A 22,061-nucleotide genomic window follows, 5' to 3' on the forward strand; every position below is an offset into this window, starting at 1 on the left:
AGAACAGACAGTGAAAATCCCTCACTAAAACCACTTGCTCACTGGAGAGGTGGAAAGCTTAACATAGGACTGAACGAAGAGGTGGTATAAAAATCAATCATCAGTTATTAGAATGAGTAGAATTGAAAACCTCACCAGAGGCCACCAGCTCACAGTTTTTGTTTCCATTTCCCCTTTAGGAATCAAAGTTTGGAATTGTCCAGCTCTTTTTGCTTGTGGGATGCAGCATTGACATTTTTACTTCAATAAGATTAATTATGACAAAACGAAACAATCTTTGGCATTTTGTTTTTGCTTTGCTTGTTTCCAGGGAAAAGTACTTGCCAATTCAGAGTGACTAGCATCTTTTTAAGGCATCAGTGAGAAAAGGAGAAACTGACTACTGTACAGACTTGCTAAAGCTACTGAGATTGGGATTATCCAAAAATGTTTGTATTTCCCTTTCCTGGGTTATCTTCTTCTCAGATTCTCATTTACCTCCAAACTTGGCCATTTCTCAGCATTTCAAGGATAAGAGTTTTGCCCTCAGCAGGGCTGTGAGTTCTGGGCAGAGAACACTTGTGTCACCCTCGCATAGAGTTTATCCAGTCGATAAATACTTTCATGCGAATACATGAATAGAGAAATGTAGACAAGCAGTCAGCCAAGTCTTCACAAGTTAGCAATGAGGGGAAAGGAACATAGACGAGAAAGAGCACTACAAGAAAATAGACAAATAAATAAAATTAAATTTAAAAAGAGCACTAAATATCGAATCAGAAGAATGACTCTCCAGATACTCCACCAGCTCCCTTGCAGTCCGGGGTCGCCAATAAAATACAGCCCACGTGACAAGCACAAGTCACACGCGTCATTGTTGAAGACCTATACTTAAAAAGGTCAAATTAATTTTGATAATATATTCTTATTCACCCAATGCAGCGACAATATTGTTATTTCCCCATGTAATCAGTATGTTATTAGGTTTAGGATTTTTTTAAAAAAATCATTCTATTGGGGGCTCTTACAGATATTATAATAATCCATAAGACAATGATATCAAGCAAACGTGTACATATGTTGCCACTGACATTTTCAAAACACTATCCTTCTATTGGAACCCGTATGATGAGCTCCTCTTTTGTTTTCAGTGGGCTATGCTGTGTCGGTTGCCACTGCATTGGCCCTGACTGGTGGAGACCTTACAGGAGGAGGCGCTGATGGCTCCTGGGACATTCCCACATTGTGCCAATCCATCAATTGCCAACAATGAGTGAGATGCTGGTGAGATCCTGAGGTATTATGAGACTCCCACCATTTCTTGTGCATACTAAGTCTTTTCATCCAGTATCTATTTATACGGGCAGCACATCTCAGTTTGAAAACGTGCTCAGTAGCTGCATGTGGCTATGGGGCTATGAGGTCAGAGATTGTAGCTCCAGAGCAACGCTGGCCAGGAACCAGCCTCAACTGCATGATTTGTAAAATTATACTAACACTGACCTCAGAAGAGAAGCACTCAACTGCTAATGGAAAGTCAGCAGTTCAAACCCACCATCCTCTCTAGAGGAGAAAGTTCTGGCAACGGCAATCTCCCCCCCCCTTCTCTTTAAAAAGAAATGATATTGAGGCCTCTTTCAGCTCTTACAACAATCCATACATCAACGGTATCGAGCACATTTGTACGTATGTTGCCATCATCATTTTCTTTTTTCTAAAAATCATTTTGTTGGGGGCTCATGCAACTCTTATCACAGTCCATCCATCCATCCATCCATCCATTGTGTCAAGCACATTTGTACACTTATTGCCTTCATCATTCTCAAACTATCTTCTTTCTACTTGAGCCCTTGGTATCAGTTCCTCACCCCCCGCCATGAACCCTTGATAATTTATAAATTATTATTGTTTGGTCACATCTTACACTGTCCGACGTCTACCTTCACCCACTTTTATGGGCAACGTCAATCTTTAAAGAATTGGAAATTCTGAAGAGAATCACAAAGGACTACCTCAGAGAATATTTCAGAAAAATCACTCTAAACACTTTTACTTTCAAAAGAGTTAATTTCCTGAAATCCATATTGCCACCAGAGATAATCCCTCAAAGCACAGGATTTTTGCCCAAGACATGTTTGTGTGTTGGCGCTGGGAAACCACGCCAGACCTATGAAAGGCAACAAGTTTCCCAGATCTATCCTGTCGCGTCTGCAGATACAGCCCCTGCCTAGAGCACTCCTCAGCTGAGAAGATTCCAGTTAATACCGCTACTCTGTCACACAAATCTCTCTCCGCTCCAGAAATCAAACAAACAAACAAACAAACCAGGCTTGGCCCTCATGGAACTTACACTTTGCATCCCTCCAGAGTTCTTTTGTCTGGCGAAAGTACTAGTTTAAATTGGGTTGATTTTGAGCCCCGGTCACCAAACTGACAGGAATGGAATCTGAGACCATTAGGAGTTGGCTTCCCAGCCATATGAAAAGACTGTCTGCGACAAGAAGTCTATGACTGAAAGCGAGAAAATCCTGATGACAGGTGAGATGTCTGAATTTGCCTCCACTTAGATCCACGCATGCTCATTCAAGTCCCAGGAGGCATCGTTTGAAAAGCCCGTGCTCTCTTGAACTAGGGTTTGGTCTGTGTAACTGGGTCACAACCACTAGCATGTGGCGATGTCCAGGGTTCAGCCACTGCAGTTTTCAAGTCTCTGCTGGAAGCGCGGAGCCAGCCAAGCTGTCTAAGCTCAGACTCTAGCTTGATCCCGCAAAGCCCTAGGAGGAGCCACGGGAATTACAACGCCCTTTGTAGGAGTTGTGCTGCTTCTGCCAACTTCCCTCGCTCTGCACACCTGAGCGCATTCTGTGTTCCTACCTGTCCCAACAGCTCTGACGGCTGAGTACGGTGCTAAGGATGACTCACGACGGTCTTGATTCTGACACACACTCCTGACCAAAATGCTTAACAAAACAGGAAGACAAGTGAATTGTCCTCTGGAAAATTAATGGCATATATACTAAACCAATTGTTAAGAGTAGTCTCAATGGAAAGAGACTGAAAATATTCCCCTTGCCAGCAGGAACCAGACGAGGGTGCCCTTCTCTTTCTCCCTGCTCAGTACTGTTCTAGAATCAGAGCTGAGTCAGAAAGGGAAATGAGAGGCACCCATGTGTCACGAAAGTGGAATCTCCTCTTGGTATTTCCCCCCAAATTCCTTCATGCATTAGGAAATCAGTGCCTTAAAAGAGCAGCTGAGACAACTGCTTATGGACCACCTAAACCCTCCTGGCATTGAGTTTCCTGGTTTGGAGGTTTAAGGTCTGGGTTTTGTGGAATGCCATCGTTAAGTGTCCTAGAAATATGTGTAGTGCAGCTCTTCTACCCCCTACTTTGGTCTGTGGGGTCTTCAAAGCGTGCACGTGGCCCTCCATGGCGCAAGGATTGGTCTTTATGCAATGAACACAGCAGAGGAAGAAGGCGAGTCGCCAAGAGCAGGAGGAAAGGGGTGTCCAGCTAATCGTCTCCATGAATAATAGCAAGTACCTTCTGCAGGGGGCCATAAGAACCGGATGGTGCCCAGCCCCCAGTGATCAACGAGTATTAGAATAATCCTGATCCAAAGGCTGGAAATGCACAACAGCAGTTCAAATCTTCATGGAATCCACACTTTCTGGAGCCATGGGACTGGAAAAGCCCCTGAAAGTAGTGTCCTGAGATAATCTTTAAACTTAAACCAAAGCTAGCCCCTGAAATGTTACTCTTCTTTTTCTTTAATCAATGAATTCTGTTACTTTTAAAAAGACAGCATGCATCCTATCTGCTCCCACCACATCTCGCTCATCTCCCCTTGGTCTCAGCTCCCTCAGTATCTCAGTTGGGCATCTTCTCTGACAGGAGCAAAGGTCTGATGGCTCCGCTTCTCATTTGAGGTCAGCCCACCCGCTGCTGCTGCCTTCTTGGGGAGGGGTCCTAAGTTGTGGTCCATGCTGATAAAAATGGCTACAATCTCACATGTGGGTCCTTCTTCCAGAAATCCTTTTTGATCTCCTCAAGTTGTCTTAAAAGTCGTTAACTTGAGGGTGGGGGAAGGAGGGGAAAAAGAGGAGCAGATATCAAGGGCTCAAGTAGAAGGTGAATGTTTAGAAAATGATGATGGCAACATATGTGCTTCAACATACATGTATCAACAAATATGCTTGATACTGTTGATGTATGGATTGTAATAAGAGCTAAGAGCCCCCAATAAAATGATCTTAAAAAAACTAGTTGTTAATGTAAACAACGATCTTAACTAATAAACTATGCACATCTTGCACATTGTGCTCTTTTAGAATTATCTACATGCGATCAAATTGACAATAGCAACTACAAAGATAGAATGCAAGCCTTAGAGCGTGCTAAGGTTAGATTAATGAGGAAGGAGCAACCCAAGAAGGAGGGGAGATGGCTGCACAACTGGAAGACTAGAATAAATGTCACTCAATGGTACAGGCTCAACCACAGCAAAATAAACAAATGGATTTTCAAAAAAGAAATCAAAACCTTGCTGTCTCTAATTCCTCTTCCTACTATACAGCAAAACAAAAATGAAATGAGAAACAAATTGATTTTTAAAAAAGAAATCAATACCTTGCTGTCTCTAACTCCTGTTCCTACCACAAAGCAAAACAAAAATGAAATGAGAAATTTTCTGAAATGTTATCATTTATGTTTTTATGTGGATGTTTTTTAAAACAGAAAAATCTGTAATCTCATGACAGCACCTCAGAGTGATCTCAGCTAACTCACTGCTTCAGACAATACTGTAATATGACAGAAATAATTGCCTTAGGTGCCATATTCAATGACTCATTTGGTTAAGGAATCAATTACCTCAGTAACTCCCATAGAGTCATTGTCATTTACTGTACGCTATTGAGTTAGAAAAGAGCTTCAAGATTTTGCTCTAAGTTTATTGATTTGGAAAGTAAAATTTTAAAGTATTTCTACATCTTATCACAATCTATTTTCAATGTTGTGAACCAATGTTATTAAAGTTGTAGAGTCTCTTTAAGTACAACATACGGATGATGATACATTTTTAAAAAGAAATTGTCAGAGGCTATTTCTCTAATTAGGAGTTACACATAACTTGATGTATGATGAAAAAGGCTGATCCTGGGATAAATTATAAGAGTTCTCAGGAATAGCCAAAAGTATTTTCTCTTAAATAGACTCAAAGCTCCCTCCTATTTCATATGTACAGTTATGCAATGTCTATCATGTTGTGACTGACTTATTTACCTCAGTATAATGTGTACAAGATTCATCTATGTTGTAGCGTGTAGCTGACAGAGTACGTATTTTTTCCAATATAAAAAGACTGTAAATTACAATACAGTACCATGCCCACAAAAAGGAAGCAGAGCTCTCTGGAGAGATGCTTGTTTGGGGTTTGAGGTAAGGCAGTCCAGGTGGGCTTACATGCTCTTCATCCTCTGACTACTGCATGTTGCTGTGACCCTGGAAGCCACGTGTCTGCTATTTCAAATGCCAGCAGAGTCTCCGCAATCCAGCGGGCTTCAGCAGAGCTTCAGACTAAGAGGAGAAGGATAAAGAGGGAATCGGCTATCCACTGCTGAGGAATGCATCACTGCAAACCCCATGGCAGATCTGACACACTGTTAGATGCTGGGGACATCATGGCAAGGAGACCACCGTCAGAGGCAGTGACAGAAGATACACCTCTCGGGTCGGAAGGCACTGTGAACACGAGAGAGAGAGCTCGCTTCTCAAAGCAGAGCCCGCCATCATGACATGGATGGGGTAAAGCCTTTTGGGACGACCTGCATTTGCTCTTGGGGCATGACTCCAAAGAAAGAGCTGCAAACATCAATTAACATCAGAACTTGGAAACACAAAGCATGAATCTGGGAAAATTGGAACTGGTTAAAAAATGAAATGGAACGCATAAAAACGGACATTCAGGCGTGTGTAAGCTGAAATGGAGCGGTGCTGGCCATTTTGAGGGAGAAGAAACTATGCTTACTGTGCTGGGAACGGCACCGTCAAGAGGAATGGCACTGCTTTCACCCTCACTCAGGAGCGGGCAGGGTTTCCTTCTGTCGCATATAGAGTGCCCATGGGTTGGACTCAAGGACTCATCTAACAGCAATGCTAGGATGATACCTGTCTACGTTCAAGGAAATCCGATCAAGACAATTCTTGTTTGAATGTATGCACCAACCACAACAGCTAGTGAAGGAGAAGCTGGAGAAGTCTACGAATGTCTTCAGTCTGCAATGGGTCAAACATGCAAGATGAATCGATAGTCATTGGTGATTAGAATGCAAAAGTTGAAAACAAAGAGTAAGAAACAGTAGTTGGAAAATATGAATTTGGTGATAAAAATGAGGCTGGAGATCACATGAGAGAATTTTGCAAGACCAATGACTTCATTAAAAAAACAACCTCTTTTTTAGAAATAGAGGAAAGAACTAGGAGGCAAAGGGCATGTATGGATGTCTAAATACAGGCATATACATATATAAATATATTTATATACGATGCGAGGGAAATAGATCTGTGTACATATACGTATAGGTTTAGTATTAAGGTAACAGATGGACATTCCGCCTCTACTCAAGTACTCCCTCAATGCAAGAACACTTTGTTCTATTAACCTGGCATTCCATGATGCTCACCTTCCTGACACAATCGCTGAAGACAAAGCAGTTGCATAAGCAAATGTGGTGAAGAAAACTGATGGTGCCCGGCTATCAAAAGATCTAGCATCTGGGGTCTTAAAGACTTGAAGATAAACAAGTCGCCATCTAGCTAAGAGCAACAAAGTCCACATGGAAGAAGCACACGAGCCTATGTGCTCACGAGGTGTTGATAGGATCACATACCAGGCATCAAAGACCCAGAACAAAATGAGGGGGAGTAAGCAGTGGGGACCCAAATCCTATCTGTAGGAAACTGGACATCTCCTTACAGAAAGTTCACGGGGGAGGAGACGAGCCAGTCAGGGTGCAGTGTAGCACCGATGAAACATACAACTTTCCTCTAGTCCTTTAATGCTTCCTACCCCAACTATCATGACCCCAATTCTACCTTACAAATCTAGCTAGACCAGACCATGTACATGGGTACATAGAAGAGCTGGAAACACAGGGAATCCAGGACAGATAAGCCCTTCAGGATCAGTATTGAGAGTAGTCATACCAGGAGCGGGAGGGGAAATTGGGGGGAGAAAGGGGGAACTGATCACAATGATCTATCTATAACCCTCTCCCAGGGGGATGGACAACAGAAAAGTGGGTGAAGGAAGACATCAGTCAGTGTAAGACATGAAAAAATAATATTAATTTATAAATTATCAAAGGTTCATGAGGGAGCGTGGGGAAGGAAGGGGAAGAATAAGAAGCTGATACCAAGGGCTCAGGTAGAAAGAAAATATTTTGAAAATGATCATGGCAACAAATGTACAAATATGCTTAACACAATGGATGGATGGATGGATTGTGATAAGAGTTGTACAAACCCCCAGTAAAATGATTTGAAAACAAAAAAACTTTATTTTCAAAATCAGATGATATGGATTTCTCCAGGTAGAATATACAGAAACCAAACTGACTACATCTGTCAGAAGAGATGATAAGAAGTCCAATATCAGCAGCTAAAACCAAGTTGACTATGGAACAGACAATCAATTGCTCAAATGTAAGATCAGGTTAAAGCTGAAGAAAATGAAAATGAGTCCATCAAAGTCAAGATAGAACCTTGCGTCTCTGCGACCTAAATTCCAGGAACTTCTCAAGAACATATTTTCTGTGTTCAACTCTAATGACAGAAGATCTGATGAGCTGAGGGAAGACATCAAGAATACCATTCATGAAGAAAGTAAAAATTCATTAAGAAGACAGGAAAGCTGGAAGACTAAGAAGGCTGAGTCTGATGAAGCAAGACTCTGCTGATACACTCCTCCTAGACAAAAGGGGCGGAGAGAGCAGCCCTTATTGAGAGCATCACAGGGCTGACTGTACTGCCCAACATTCAAAAAAACAGGAAAGAAAGAAAAGGTCAAAGTGGATGTTAGAAAGATTTTGAAACATGCTCTTCATCATAGAGTAACTAAAGCACATGGAAGCAATAATGAAGCCAAAGAGCTGAACAGAAAATTTCAAAGGGCAGCTCTAGAAGACCAAGTCAAATTTTATAATGAAATGTGAAAAGCCCTAGAGTTAGAAAACCAAAAATGAAGACCATGCCTCAGCATATCTTAAATTGAAAGAACTCTGGAAAAAGTTCAAGCCTCGAGTTGCACTATTGTAATATTCTATGGGAAAAATATTGAGTGATGCATTAAAAGAAGATGGGAATAATACAATCACTGTACCAAGAAGAACTAGTCGGCATTCAACCATTTCAAGAGGGAGCATAGAAGCAGGAACCAATGGTGCTGAAGCAAAAAGTTCAAGCTGCACTGAGAGCATCAGCCAAAAACAAGGCTCCAGGTGTTAACAAATCCAGGGACAGGGAACAACAAGTGATCCAAACCCGTGGTGAGGAAGGTGTAGGAGGCCTGGTAGGGCGTGACCAAGGGTAATGTAACCGAGAAGAATTACTGAAATCAAAATGAAGGCTGAACATGATAGTGGGACAAGATCAAAGTAAAAGGAAATAGAGGAAAGAACTAGGAGGCAAAGGGCATATATATAGAGGTGTAATTAAAGGCATGTACATATGTAAATATATTAATATGAGAGGATGGGGAATAGATCTATGTGCATATATGTATAGGTTTAGTATTAATGTAGCAGATGGACATTGGGCCTCCACTCAAGTATTCCCTCAATGCAAGAATACTTTGTTCTATTAAACTGGAATTACATGATGCTCACCTTCCCAACACAATCGCTGAAGACAAAGAGGGTACATGGGCAAATTGTGGTGAAGAAAGCTGATGGTGCCCAGCTATCAAAAGATATAGTGGCTGGGGTCTTAAAGGCTTGAAGGTAAACAAACGGCTATCTAACTCAGAAGCTACAAAGCCCACATGGAAGAAGTACAACAGCCGTTGCAATCACAAGGTATTGAAGGGATCAGGTATCAGAACAATAACAAAAAAAATCATCATTGTGAATGAAGGGGAGTGTGAAGTGGAGACCCAAAGCCCATCTGTAGGCAATTGGACATTCCCTTACGGAAGAGTCACAGGGAGGAGACAAGCCAGTCAGGGTGCAGTGTAGCAATGATGAAACATACAACTTTCCTCTATTTTCTAAGTGCTTCCTCCCCACCCCCCACTGTCATGATCCCAATTCTACTTTACAAATCTGGCTAGACCAGAGGATATACACTGGTACAGACAGGAACTGGAAACACAGGGAATCCAGGGTGGATGACCCCTTCAGGACCAGTGGTGAGAGTGGCGATACCAGGAGGGTGGAGGGAGGGTAGGGTGGAAAGGGGGAACCGATTACAAGGAGCTACATATAACCTCCTTCCTGGGGCATGGACAACAGAAAAGTGGGTGAAGGGAGACGTTGGACAGTGTAAGATATGACAAAATAATAATTTATAAATTATCAAGGGTTCATGAGGAAGGGGGGAGCGGGGAGGGAGGGAGGGAAATGAGGAGCTGGTGCCAGGGACTTACGTAGAGAGCAAATGTTTTGAAAATGATGAGGGCAATGAATGTACAAATGTGCTCTACACAACTGATGTATGTATGGTGATAAGAGTTGTATGGCCCCTAATAAAATGATTAAAATGAAAAAAATTAAATAAAACACGGCACCAGGAATTAATGGAATGCCTATTGAAATGCTTCAAGAACCCAATGAAGCACTAGCAGTGGTCATTCATCTAGGACAGGAAAATTGGAAGACTTCTACTTGGCCAACTGACTGGAAGAGATCCATATCTGTATCCACTCCAAAGCACAGTGACCCCCAAATGCTCACACTATAGAACAATATCATTAATAGCCCCCGCAAGTAAAATGTTGCTGAAGGTACTGCCGCAATGGTTTTCATGGTATACAGAGAGCTGCTAGAGTTTCAGGCTGGATTCCGAAGACGTGGGACAAAGGTTATAAGAGCTGCCATCAGGTGGATCATGACTGGACGCAGGGAATGCCAGAAAGATGTGGACTTGTGTGTCATTCACAATGCCAAGGCATTCGACTGCACGAACCATAACAAACTATGGAGAGCCTTGGGAGGAGTGGAAATCTCACAATGAGGTCTGTCATCAATCGACATGTCACCTTTTTTGAAATGAGAAGACCACTAGAACATACACTTGAGTCTCCCCACAGCGCTGTCCTCGTGAGCGGTGTTCAGCATCACAGCAGTTTCTGCAGCCTTTTTCCGGAGCCGGAAACACAATTTCACAGCCGCATGGTGTTCCCTTAAATCGGCCATCACAAAAACAAGGTTAGAGCAAAACTGTGACCAGAGAGCGCCTTTCCAGGGGACACCACTGGGAGCACTAACTGAGAACGAGTTGCACAATGCTTGCCCAACAGCGAAAACCGGACGACAAAAACTCTGACCAGGGCTCATAAGGGCTCATGAGGGAGGGGGGAGCAGGAAGGGAGGGGAAAAAAAAGAGGACCTGCTGCAGAGGGCTTAAGTGGAGAGCAAATGCTTTGAGAGTGATTAGGGCAAAGAATGTATGGATGTGCTTTATACACTTGATGTATGTATATGTATGAATTGTGATAAGAGTTGTATGAGCCCCTAATAAAATATTTTTTTTAAACTCTGACCAGCAGAACTTCTGTCTGTTTTGTTTTTGTTTTGGGGGGGCATCCTCTCGTATATATGTATACTTATACATAACCTATATATGACAGAAGATACTTCAATATATGTATTTACCTATGTTGAAAATATACCCATGGATATAGGAGAGCAGACAGGGGCAACATTATGAAAACTTTCAGTCAAACATCTTGAAGGCAGGAGTCACTGATCCTGTGACTCAGTACCGGAGTCTTGAGGACACAGAAGTCACCGGCATAAGATAGTCTGCAGAGACAAGGGCATGCATCCTACTTTAGTGACTAGATAGAGTCGTAAAAGATTGTCAGTGCCCAGCTAACTGGAAACTTCTGCTATTGCCCCATTCAGAGCAAAGAAAATAATGGAAACATTTAGTACAATAGACTTCAAGACTGTGTGTGCTTTCCCTCCATGACACATAGACCATAAGAACTATATGGTACTCAGCTACACTATTAATGGCTCTAAAAGGGACCACAATACAAGGTTCTGGGATATATTGAGAGAAAATGTGGAGCAAAACCCCATATCATAAAAGACTGAGCTTGCTGGTTAGGCAGAGACACGGAACTCCAGAGATCATTGTCCTTAGTCGCTCTTCAGATGTGAAACTGAACTCACCTTTGTGGCTTAATTTTTAGTCAAACGATAGACAGGTCTACAAGTGAACTAGGAAATTATACACTTCTTGGAACAGTCAACTGTTTAAGATCAAAAGGGCAACATATGCTCCAAGACAAAGTTCCGAAGGCAGGAAGGGCTAGGGAAGGAGGGATGGAAATGAGGAAGCAGAGAGGAAGTAAGGTAAGTGATACAACATTGTGAGGACTGCAATCAGTTACATGAAACAAACTGTGCCGGAGTTGTGGACTGGAAAATTGATTTGTTTTGTAAACCATCATCCAATTCACTATAAAAAAAATTAAGTAAGTAAATATCGGCCAAGGAAACCCTACAAAGCAGTTGTACTTTGCACCACATGGCATTGACCCAATGGTAATAGGCTTGATGTCGTTTGATTTGGAGGGAGGAGATATGATTTGTTAGAGTACATTCATGAATTTGACCAACATACAAAAAGCGGTCAATTGTGTAAATCCGTAGCAATCAAGATATAGAGCTGTCCTATCATCTCCGAAAATTCCTTATGACCCATTGTCATCTGGTACTCCACCCACTCCCAATACGTGGTAAATAAGGACCAGTGTTCTCCCTATGTAATTTTTGTTTCTAGAGATATCACACAAATGGAATTAGTATGTGTTACCGTCTCTGAAACCAGCTTCTTTCATTTAACGTAACGCATTTGAGATTGACCCATGTGGTTCCATGTACAAGTAGCTTTTTTCTTTTTATTACTGAGTAGTAGCTCAGCATGTTATACCACATCTTTTTCTTAAATCATTTTATTGGGGCTCATACAACTCTTATCACAATCCATACATATGTCAATTGTATAAAGCACACATATATTCATTGCCCTCATCATTCTCAAAACATTTGCCTTCCGCTTGGGCTCCTGGAATCAGCTCCTCATTTTTCGTTTCTCCCCTCTCCCTCCCTACTCCTCCCTCCCTTATGAACCCTTGATAATTTATAAATTATTTTATCATATCTTACACTGCCCGAGGTCTCCCTTCACCTGCTTTTCTGCTGTGCATCCCCCAGGGAGGCGTTATATGTAGATCCTTGTAATCGGTTCCCCCTTTCTAACCCTCCTTCCCTCCTCAATGCCACATCTTTTTAATCCATTCATTTGAAGGACACTTGGATCATTTCTATTGGGAGGACTCGTGAATAACTCTTCTGTAAATGCTCACATCAGACTTGTGTGTGAACGAAACTTTTCATTTATCTTGTGTAAAGATCTAGAAGTAGGATTGCTCGGTCATAAGGTAAGTGTGTGTTTGACTTGATAAGAAAATGTTGAGAAAAAAGAAAATGTTGAATCGTTTTCCAGAGCAGCTGTGTCATTCTGCATTCTCACAGATACGTGTGAGGTTCCGGTTGTTCCACATTCCTGTCACCATCTGGCAGCGGCAGGGTCTGTCTGTTTAGATTTGTACAGTTAACCAGTTGAACAGATATGTAGTCAAATTTCTTTGTAGTTTCCATTTTTATTTCCCTGTGTGTTTGCAAATAGTTTCTCAGATTGTGACTTGCCTTTTTATTTTCCTAGGAATTTTGATGTTCTCTTTAGGAAATTTTGCCTAACACAAGGGCTCAGATTTGCATAGGTTTCAATGAGCAGTTCTAAGACTTCAGGTGGAAAACCAAGGGTTTTTTGTTTTATTTATTTGGTTTGGCCTGGCATATGAATGTCTAATTGTCCCAGCACCTTTGTCTTTGAGCCCTTGGTATCATAGGTGACTCTATTTATGTAGGTGGCTCTATTGTTGAGCTCTATTCTGTTCCCATCACTTAGGTGCCTTTTCATTGGCCAACGCTTCACTATCTGTACTACTGTTACGACTTGAAGTCAGACTGTGAGAGTCTCCAACGTTGTGCTTGTTCAAATCATGTTAGCTCCTTCAGTTCCTTGCCCTCACCATGCAAAGGTTAGAACTGCCTTGTGGGTTTCTACCCAAGATACCTACTGGCATTTCATTGAGGATTGTGTTCAATTTGGGAAAAACGAATGATCAATTTAGGGGAAAAAAATTGCTAATATATAAAAAATGTGGTTGACTTTGTGTATTAACATTGTATTTGTATCTGTTAACATTGACAGGCTCACTTATTAGTTCTGTTGGTTGCTCCATTGTTTCCTTAAGGTTTTCTATCTAAAATAATCATGCTAATTGCAACTAGGTATCGTTCTACTTTTTTATTTCTGATCTTCATAGTTCTTGTTTCTTTTTCTTATCTTATTGCAATATTCAGCATAATGTTGAATAGAAGTAATGCGAATGGATGTTCTTACCTTTCCCCGAATTTGGGGTAAACATTCCATTTTTAATTCATTCCATTCCAATTAAGATGAAGATAGCTATAGACTTTTTAAAATGTCCTTTAGTAGATTGAGAAATTGCCTTCTACTCCTAGTTTGCTGACAAATTCTTATCAAGAATATTGGAATATGTTTTTGTACCTTGCATCAGTTGACACATTCATATGGCACTTTTTTTGGCCATTATTATTCTTTTTAATGTGAGGAATAACATTAATTGATTGTTTACGAAATATTAAACTAATCTTGTATATCTTGCTAATGCTGTATCGCCCTTTTTGTTTCTGGTTGAATTCTGCTTGCTTTAGTTTATTAATATTTTTTACATCTCTATGTTCAGGGAGATACCAATATATAAAAGATTTTAATAACATTTACAACTTTTACATCAGTATTATGCTGGCCTCATGGATATGCTATGAAATATGATCTCTAGTTCTAATATCTGCAAGAATCTGGTTGATAGTTCTTTCTTGAATGCTGATGCTGTTGTTAGGTTGGATCACATTGGTTCTGACTCAGCAGCTTTACTAGGAACCACAGAGCAAAGCACCCAGAGCCTAGACCATCCTGCTGCCATGGCCGAGCCCACAGCTGCAGTTACTGTGTCAATCATCTCATTAAGGGTCTTCCTCCTTTTCAATGACCATCTCCTCTACCAGGAGTCCTGGTGCTGGAATGGTTACTCTTCGGGCTGCTAACCACAAGGTCAGCTACTTGAAACCACCAGCCGCTCCTCCAGAAAAAGGCATGGGGCTTTCTACTCCCATAAAGAGTTACGGTCTCAGAAAGTTACAGGAGTTTCTGTCCTATAGGGTCGCCGTGAGTCAGAATTCACTTGATAGCAGGAAGTTGTTGGTTGTTTTAATTTTGGTCCCTCCTTTACCGGGCAGTTTGCCCCTCGGTAGGGACTAGTTCTTCCTGATAACAGACGAGAAAGTCTTATCATTCTTACTTCTAAAGGATATTCTTCCACAAGAGACTTGTTCGTTCTCCTAGCTGTCTATGGCACATGACAGTGGGGTCCAGCACCATCATTCCAGTGCCCATTCCTGTCCAGTCTTCCCTCCTGTGCAGCTTTACCCACAGAGGAGGTGACGGGAAAGACCATGGAGGCCCCACTTCTCACAGTGACAGCGTGGCTTCCTAATGCTTTCACGAGGCTTCTGGCAACAGACTGGCAGTAATGCAATGTGTGCACCCTGAGCAGTGACTGGGGTCTTCCCTGGAATTATGCTCAGCGTCAAATTACCAGAATGTCACTCCATTTGAGCTGTTATTTTACATTTTTAGTGGTATATTTGCCAGATTATTCTAGGGGCCTCAAAAAAAAATCTCATAGAAATTCATGGTGGTTGCTTTGCACTTCCCACCATTTTTTTCTTTTCTTTAATTGGGGGCTTGTACAACTCTTATCACAATCCATATGTACAGCTACTGTGTCAAGCGCATTTGTACATTTGTTGCCATCATCATCCTCAAAACATTTGTTTTCTAAGTGAACCCTTGGTATCAGCCCCTCATTTCCCCTCTCCTTCCCTCCCCCACCTTCCCTCATGAACTCTTGATAATTTATCAATTATTATTATTTTTCCCACCATTTTTCTTAAAAGAAGTTTTATATCAATTTCTTTCCCTCTTCAGATAGCAGGGGAACCTGTAGTCCAATTTCTCCAATTATATGCTCAGTAAATCAAGAGAATAATTATGGTGAAATGATACAACACACACACATATTCCTAATTTTAAACCACGTAGTATCCCCTAGTTCTAAATAGCTACGTGTTGGTCTATGTATACCTTCCCCATGAGCACAATTGTTTTGGAATTCTCATTCTTCACAATATTGCCCACAATTTTTGGTTCAAACAGTGGGATGTCTCGGCTCACTCAATGAAATGCGGAATTCTGGTATTCCATGCTTTCAGTCCAGAGCTATCTGACCTCAGCAACACTATCTCTTGTGCCACATCTTCTACCGGATGCCCCCAAACTTCCGAACAAGACCTAACATCAACAGCTTTGAAAGTATTTAAAAATCATGATTAGCAAGCCACACCAGACAGGCTGCTTCTTTCTCTCTGAGCTTACCCTTTATTTACGCCTCCCTACCATTGGATTACAGTGTGCACCCCAGTCTTGCTTTCTCCAGGTATTTCCCCAATTTCAAGTGATACCCCGTCCTGGTGACTCTGCCAGTCCCTGTCCGCCAAACTCGAGCCATGCAGCTAATCCCTCTCCGAATGGGATTGGTATTGCCGCCGGACTTGTGAACGGGTACAGGGGGCATAGGCTTGCTATTGCACGATCTCATGCTCCGTTCTAAAGACCGGGCTGCGAGTTTAGCCCTCACATCTGACCCACCCATTCCCACACAAGACCTGGCCACCGGGGCTCTCCGAAACTGAAGGGGGTTACAGTTCCCCTCCGTGCTGTTTCACAGGAAACATGCACTTCTATCGCAACCACGGGGGGCTTGCACACAAAAGAATGCCCACCTCCAAGAATAAGCCAGCCGCCTCTGTGAACGTGAGAGCTTTTCATGAATCGACTCCCCATGGAGACGTTAGCTTGTGCCCCTCCTCGGCCCCCTCATAACCTTCTGAGTATTGTTACCAGTCACCCCCGCACGATGCAACGCCTCTCCTCTTTCCCAACAGAGCGCTGAAAGGCAGACACCACTTCTTAGCCTCTCAAGTGCTCCTCCGCAATCCGAAAGCCCGCTTAGTACCACTCTTGCCCCTATAGTAACGCTGCCCCAACTCGGCCTCGAGCAGCCAGAGATGAACGTCACCCCTTTCCCTCATATCATCAAAAGGCAAGAATCAAAACCAAAGCAAACTCACTGCTATCGAGTCAATACTGACTCGGAACACTCTAGGACAGTGAGGCTGTAACTGTTTACGGGAGTGGAAAGCCCAGTCTTTGGACCCCAGAGCCATTGGTGGTTCCCAATTGTTGACCTTGAAGATTGTAGCCCAATGTGTAACCACTAAGCCACCAAGGGTCTGAAGGGGGAAAGGAGATAAAAATCTGCTTTGCTCACGATTCCAGAACAAACCAAACTACCGCCCCACCCCCCACCCCACCCCCACCATCGCCCAGAACAGCCCAACAGCAGCAAAACATTTTCTACTCTTGCGATAGCCTCAAGCCCCTCCGGCACTAGTTTCTGCTAGACCCCTCTCTCCACCAGGAGCGTACCAACTGTGGGGCCATGGACAGATGCAGTGTGCCTTCCACTGGCAAGACCTCAAGAAATTCTTTCATCTGAACTCAGCTCCATGTCCAAGGGCTTCTCACGCCAAATTCCAACTCTGCTACCTTACTAGAAACTTAATTTCTCTCTTAGAAAACAAGGGCAGTGTACATGCTGCATAGCAATCAACCTCTGCATCAGCAGAGCCAGAAATAACAGTGCCCTGCTCAAAGAGGGCAGCCAGCGATGCTACTTCGATTGCATGTTGCCATTCCAGACCTGCCAAAAATCCGTCTCCCACATCAAGCTCCCGAACGGCTCTCCGCTGAGTGCCCCACTCCAGGGCCGCAACACCAACGATCCCTTTTCTGGTAATTATTTCAGCGTACCTACATTTTGCAATCCCAGGTCTGTTTCAAGTTCGCCATATAAGCCATGACTGCACTGGTTCAAATTGGTTTGAAACGCTGGTTAAATTTAGAACTTACTTCCTTCTGCTAACTTTGTTTTTATTTGATCGTTTCAAATCTAACTACCAAGGTGGAACTACCAAATCCAGCTGTTTGTTCTTTTCTAACGTAAGCATTTAAAGATATACTTTCCCAAAGGGCTCCTGGGCGGTGCACTGGGTGCTTGGCTGGTAAATACACGGTTACTGGCTGAAACCCACGCAGGGCCTCTACGAGCCAAGGAAACAGGCTGGTGATCTGCTTCCTTCAGAATGACACCAAGAGAGCCTGCTGGACCAGTTCACTCTGCAACACACCAACAAAACAAACCCGCTGCCTCCGAGTGGGCGCGCCCTCATCTCAACCTTGTCGGAAACCGACAGAAACAGAAGCCCAGGCCGCTTACATCTCTTATCACTATCATCACAATCCATACATTCCTCCATCGTGTCAAGAACATTCGTACATCTGGTGATGGCAGGACTCTTAACCCGAGGGGGTGGGGAGAGAACTGCTCAGCACAAAGGAAGGGGAAGGGCAGAAGGACACATTTCCTCAACAATGGAAGTGACCAGAGAGAGGCGAGAGGCTGCGGGGGGGGGGGGGGGGGGGGAGGGGGCGGGGGCGGGAGGGCGGGACAGAGGATGGTCATACCACCCCCACAGTAAACTGAATAACTCGGGTTTTGAATCTGCCAGGGTGCGCGTGAAGTCTGAGCAGCAGGCAGCGCCATACCTGGAGAGAGGAGGCACACTATGGAAGGGCGTCAGTAGCCGAAGATCCACCAGAAAGCCAGCTGATGGTGAAAACGGTGGGTGATCTTCCATTAGAAGACTAAAAGCCAGCCAATGGTGGGAGGTCTGCCATTAGAGGACTAAAAGCCAGCCAATGGTGGGAGGTCTGCCATTAAAGGACTAAAAGCCAGCCAATGGTGGGAGGTCTGCCATTAGAGGACTAAAAGCCAGCCAATGGTGGGAGGTCTGCCATTAAAGGACTAAAAGCCAGCCAATGGTGGGAGGCCTTCCATTAGAAGACTAAAAGCCAGCCAATGGTGGGAGGTCTGCCATTAGAGGACTAAAAGCCAGCCAATGGTGGGAGGCCTTCCATTAGAAGACTAAAAGCCAGCCAATGGTGGGTGGTCTGCTATTAGAAGACCCAAAGCCAGCCAATGGTGGGAGGTCTACCATTAGAAGACCAAAAAGTTTGACTCTACCTCTACCTGGGCGTTTTGAACTAGCTAAGGACCTTTTAGAGTTATTTTCCAAAGTCTCTCCTTCAATAACCACCCCCCCCCTTTCTGTTCAACCCTTTTTTTCTGCCTTTGGTCTGAATTTTGTCCCTCACCTGAAATCTTTCTAGCGGGACAAGGACGGAGAGACTCAAAACCTTAAGCCACCTCCCGTAACAAAACCTACAAGAACAAGATAAAACAGTAAAACCTCAGTTGAAAACATCATAGAAAAGAATAAAACTGGAACAGATTTAAATGGTCAAAAGGAGAACACATGAACTGTAGACCGTGTGCTTAGCAGCCCGGCTGCTTTACCCACCTTGTCACCTGGGCGGGCTTTCGCCCTCATGGCGGCTCCTGGGGTTTCCAAAGCCCTGTAACTCTCTAGTGACAGACAGGCTCATCTGTCCCCAAAGTCAGGCCGTTACAGGAGAAGTCAGATCACAAAAGGCAGTTCTCTATTGTGCTAGTTACATAATTTCATGTCAACTTGAAGATATAATAGAAGTACAGGGGTGGAGTCTAGTTCCTCAGGTCTCAGCCTTCTCATAACCTCATGTCCCCCCCCAGGAGCATGAACAACATACACCGTGGGGGAAGGGAGAGAGCAGTTGGTGTTAAGATATAAAAAATAATATTAATTTATAATTTATCAAAGGGTCACAAGGGTGGGAGTGGGGAGGTTGGGGGGAAAAAGAGGAGCTGATACCAAGGGCTCAATGGAAAGCAAATGTCTAGAAAAGAACCATGGAATATATGTACAAATATCTTGGATACAATTGATATATGGTTTGTACGGAGTTTTAAGAGCCCCCGATAAAATTATTTTTTTTAAAAAAGAAAGAAAGAAAAACTTCTGATGCACACTGGTAGAACTTTTTTTTTTTTTTTTTTTTTTTTTGATCTGATTATATTTTTTTTTTTTTTTTTTTAAACATTTTATTAGGGGCTCATACAACACTTATCACAATCCATACATAGACATACATCAATTGTATAAAGCACATCTGTACATATTTTGCCCTAATCATTTTCTTTTTTTTTTTTTTCTTTTACATTTTATTAGGGACTCCAACAACTCTTTCCACAATCCATACATATACATACATCAATTGTACAAAGCACACCCATACACTCCCTGTCCCAATCACTCTCAAGGCATTTGCTCTTCACCTAAGCCCCTTGCATCAGGTCCTCCTTTTTTTCCCCCCCTCCCTCCCTTTTCCCCCCTCCCACATATGCCCTTGGTAATTTATACCTCGTTATTTTGTCATATCTTGCCCTATTCGGGGTCTCCCTTCCCCCCTTCTCTGCTGTCCCTCTCCCAGGGAAGAGGTCACATGTGGCTCCTTGTAATCAGTTTCCCCTTTCCAACCCACTCACCCTCCACTCTCCCAGCATCGTCCCTCACTCCCTTGGTCCTGGAGGTATCATCCACCCTGGATTCCCTGTATCTCCAACCCTCCTATGTACCAGTGTACAGCCTCTGTCCTATCCAGCCCTGCAAGGTAGAATTCGGATCATGGTAGTTGGGGGGAGGAAGCATCCAGGATCTGGGGGAAAGCTGTGTTCTTCATCGATACTACCTCACACCCTAATTAACCCATCTCCTCTCCTAAGCCCCTCTATGAGGGGATTTCCATTGGCTGACACTTGGGCCTTGGGTCTCCACTCTGCACTTCCCCCTTCATTTAATATAATATATATATACACATACATATATACATATACACATAAATACACATACATACACACACTTATATTTTTTTTTTTTGCATGATGCCTTATATCTGGTCCCTTGGGCACCTCGTGATCGCACTGGCCGGTGTGCTTCTTCCATGTGGGCTTATTTGTTTCTGAGCGAGATGGCCGCTTGTTCACCTTCAAGCCTTTAAGACCCCAGACACTATCTCTTTTGATAGCCGGGCACCATCAGCTTTCTTCACCACATTTGCTTATGCACCCATTTGTCTTCAGCGATCCTATCATGGAGGTGTGCAGTCAATGATATGATTTTTTGTTCTTTGATGCCTGGTAACTGATCCCTTTGGGACCACTCGATCACACAGGCTGGTGTGTTCTTCCATGTGGACTTTGTTGCTTCTGAGCTAGATGGCCGCTTGTTTATCTTCAAGCCTTTAAGACCCCAGTCACTATCTCTTTTGATAGCCGGGCACCATCAGCTTTCTTCACCACATTTACTTGTTCACCCATGTAGGCTCCAGCTGTTGTGTCGGGAGAGTGAGCATCATAGAGTTCCAATTTAATAAAAGAAGGTATTCATGCATAGAGGGAGTGTTTGAGTAGAGGCCCAAGGTCCTTCCGCCACCTTAATACTTGATCTATAAATATAGACACAAAGATCTATTTCCCCAACCTCCTATATATATTTGCATGTACATGTCTTTGTCTAGACCTCCATGAATGCCCTTTGACTCCTAGCTCTTTCCTCCATCTCCCTTGACCTTCCTCCTGCCCTACTACCATGCTTCATTGCCACCTGGGCTAGAGTATACCTCTTCTCTAATCAACCTTACCCTTGATCATTTCCCACCAGGCCTGCCACTCCCCCTTCTCTACCCTTTGGGGTCCCATGTTTTTCCCTTGTCCCTGGGTTTGTTAACACCACTTCCTTACCCCCCCTACCCCCCACCCCAAGTCCCCCCGGAACTGTCGGTCCCGTTGTTTTTCCTCCCGATAGTTCATCCAGCCTGTCCTATTCAGACAGACCTGTGGAGTCACTAACATGCACGAAAACTAGACAGAGGAACACAAAGCAACAGTATATAACCGGACAACAAAACAACCAAAACAAACCACTGAAAAAGAACAGAACAAAACAGTTCACAAGAGAAAAGCTTGTAGTTAGTTCAGGGATCTTTGCTGGCCCTTAGGAGCGTTTTCCAGACCAGTCTGTTGGGGCACCACGCCCTGGCCCCAAAGTCCACTTTCAGCATTCCCTGGGGACCTTGCCACTCCATTCCCTTGCTGTTCCGCTGCACTCCCCCAGTGCATTGCCTCGGTGTGGTGGGATCAGGTCAGGTGCAATTCCCACACTGTGTCTCCGGTGCTGTCCCCTGTATCGCCCTTAGTCACTGAGGGGCATCATGTCTCATAGTAGGGCCAGCCATGTTGTTCTCTCTGTGGACTGGCTGCTCTACTCAGGAACATCATCATCACGGCCTGGTGGGCCAGGCTGTGCTCCACTCTCTCCTCCTGCCCCTTCATCTGCTCCCGTGTGCTCTGGTCAAATATGACCATCTCCCATAGCTGCAGGGTCAATGTCGTCCTTTGGAACAAGTTCTTTTCGGGGGAGGGGCAGGAATCCACTTAATTTATGGTGCTGGGGCCTGCCTCCCAGACCTCTCCACCGGTTCCGTCCTCCACGCCGGGATAATGCATTCACACCTTGCGACACTGGGTTGAAGTCTGGTCCCACTTTCCCTGTGGAGATATAAACAATACCCTCCCCTTGGGT

At 43.6% G+C, this 22,061-nt stretch overlaps 1 non-coding gene across 1 annotated transcript; it reads left to right on the plus strand.

Moving 5' to 3' along the window:
* The first annotated feature begins 7,890 nt into the window (after window positions 1–7,890).
* Window positions 7,891–8,018, plus strand: LOC142428434 (small Cajal body-specific RNA 4). The gene has a single exon (XR_012780335.1).
* The last annotated feature ends 14,043 nt before the right edge of the window (window positions 8,019–22,061 follow it).

The sequence above is a fragment of the Tenrec ecaudatus genome, chromosome 15, assembly GCF_050624435.1.
Source record: "Tenrec ecaudatus isolate mTenEca1 chromosome 15, mTenEca1.hap1, whole genome shotgun sequence".
Classification (NCBI taxonomy): Eukaryota; Metazoa; Chordata; class Mammalia; order Afrosoricida; family Tenrecidae; genus Tenrec; species Tenrec ecaudatus.